This window comes from Neofelis nebulosa, chromosome 5 (genome assembly GCF_028018385.1).
Source record: "Neofelis nebulosa isolate mNeoNeb1 chromosome 5, mNeoNeb1.pri, whole genome shotgun sequence".
In the NCBI taxonomy this organism is placed as follows: domain Eukaryota; kingdom Metazoa; phylum Chordata; class Mammalia; order Carnivora; family Felidae; genus Neofelis; species Neofelis nebulosa.
Window position 1 is genome coordinate 35,513,597 of NC_080786.1, and position 2,805 is coordinate 35,516,401.

The following is a 2,805-nucleotide window of genomic DNA, read 5'->3' on the forward strand; positions in this document are numbered from 1 at the left end:
GAGAGAGAGAGACAGAGTGTGAGTGGGGGAGGTGCAGAGAGAGAAGGAGACACAGGATCTGAAGCAGGGTCCAGGCTCTGAGTTGTTAGCACAGAGCCCGACACTATTTGTGGGAGCTCAAACCCACAAACTGTGAGATCATGACCTGAGCTTAAGTGGGACACTTAACTGACTGAACCATCCAGGAGCCTGGCATTATAATAATTCTTGAAACAAGGATTTAACATCTAATTCTTGAAACAAGCATTTAACATCTACCACCTTGTTGTGCAAGAATGTCTTAGTTTTTATTGGCCCTTTATACTTAATAAATATATTTTAGATAAGGTTATAAAGTCCCACTACATAAACAAATAAATAACCTTTTCAGATTTTTACTGGGATTGCATTGAATTGATATGACAGTTTTTAGAGAGAAATGACATCTTTAATATAGAAAAATACTTTAAATCTCATAACTTGGTATCCCTAAGCATTTATTTCAGTCTATTTAATGTCTCTTGATGTTTTATAACATTCTCTATAGAGGTCTCTTATTATAATTACTCCTAGTTATTTTTTGATGGTTTTTAAAGAAATATTTTTAATTATTGTGGCTTGTATACAGAAAGACAAATGATTTTTGCATTTGTTTTGTATCCAATAATCTTGCTAAAGGCTCTTATTGACTCTAATGATTTTTCTATGGATTATTTTACTCCCACATTCAGTCATATGATCTGCAAACAATAATTGTTTGTTTCCTTTTTTACCTCCAATCTTTATACCTTCTTCTTCTTTCTTTATTTTTTAAAATCATGTTAAGTCCTCCAGCGCAAAAATGAACAAAAGAAGTGAGGACAGCATCTTTTTGCCTTATTGTTGGTCACAGAAGGGAAAGCTTGCAGCTTCATAATTAAATATGATGTTTAACATAAGATTAATGCATGTATTAAAATATCATGTTTGATATATATTACATATATAGATATGTATACAGATTACATATGTTCATTTGATGAGGATGTGGAAGTTTCCACCATAGTTTTTATACTCACAGTTTTCTGAGACTTTGTAAAAATCATGAATATATATTGAATTTTAAAAATACCTTCTGCATCTTTTAAATTAGCATTCCACTTATTTCTTTAAATATGTTAATGTAGTAAATTACATTACTCTACTTTCTAAAAATAAATGAACCTTGCATTTCTGAAATAAGCACCAATTTTTAATACTCTGTTAGGTCAGCTTGATTATTTTTTTTCTGGAGAAGGGGAATATTTGCATCTAAGTTTACAAGTGAGTTTGTCTTGTAATTTTCGTTGTTCTGTACTGTCCTTACTGGATTTGGTCATCAAGATTATGTATACTAACAAAATGAATTTGGAATCATTTGCTTGCTTTTTTATAATTTAGAAAATTTTATGTAAGATTGGAATGATCAATTCCTTAAAAGTTTATTAAAACATTAGCCGAGCTTTTTGTTCACAGAAGATTTAAATTACTGGATGACTTCCTATATTGTTTGAGTTAATATTGTTAATTGTGTTTTTATTATAATTCTATTGTATGTAATGTTTACATTGTTCATTTACATTTAAATTATTTTGAAAATTTTCAAACTATCTAGAAGTTTCAAGAATATCTCAATGAACATTCATATACCCTTCACCTAGATCCACTGATTGTTAGCATTTTGCCACATTTGTGTTCTGTTTTCATGAACTCCCTCCTCCTCCCCCTCTTCCTCTATCACTCTCAGATACACAGAAACATGCATGACTATATATACATATACATTTTGTATGTGTGTCACTTAAGAGCTAGCTGTAGATATACTATATCACCCATGAATCCTTCACCATGTAGTGTTTTCCTATTAGGTCACAGGTAATTTGGTATTGATATTACTCTATTCTCTAATATTCAATAGTATTCACATTTCCCCTAATGTTACAGTAATAGCATTTATAGGTTTAAAAAAAGTTTTAATGTTTATTTATTTTTGAGAGTGGGGGGGAGGGGCAGAGGGAGAGGGAGACACAGAATCCAAAGCAGGCTCCAGGCTCTGAGCTGTCAGCACAGAGCCTGATGCGGGGCTCAAACTCACCGACTGGACCACGAGATCATGACCTGAGCCAAAGTTGTATGTTTAACTGACTAAGCCACCCAGGCACCCCTTAAAATTTTTTAAATTGATCTAGTCTCCAAGAAAATAATCACATGTTGCAGTTTTTATTTTTCTTTAGTTTCCTTCTCACTAGAATGATTCCCAAGCCTGTTAAAAATATCTGTCATAATATTGACATTTTGAGGATGATTTTCAGCTTTTTAGGAATTTATTTCATCAGTTTTAAAATTTATCAGCATAAATTGTTTGTAATATCCTCTTATCCTTTTAATGTCTGTAGCACATGTAATTTTGTCTTCCTTTTCATTCTTAATATTGCTTATGTTTAATATTGCTTATGTATTCTCTCTTTTTTTCTGGATTAGTTATTTCAGAGTTTTGCCTTGTTCAATAATAGTTTTCAAAGCATGATTCTGGCTTCATTGTTCCTCTTTTCGTTGTGTGCTTTCTATTTAATTGTTTTCTCGTTTTATCTTTATTGTTCCTTTTATTTTGCTTGATTTGGAAGCTATTTTAATGTTCTTTGCTTGGCTCATTAAATGTGAATAATTTTATTTTCAAATATAACCACTAAGGATATAACTTTCCTCTCAGTGCTGCTTTGGCTGTGCCCAAATGTTTGCTATTTAATATTTTTGTTCTGTCTTATAATTTTGGTATGTTTTCTTCTTCGATTTATGAGTGTTTTTGTT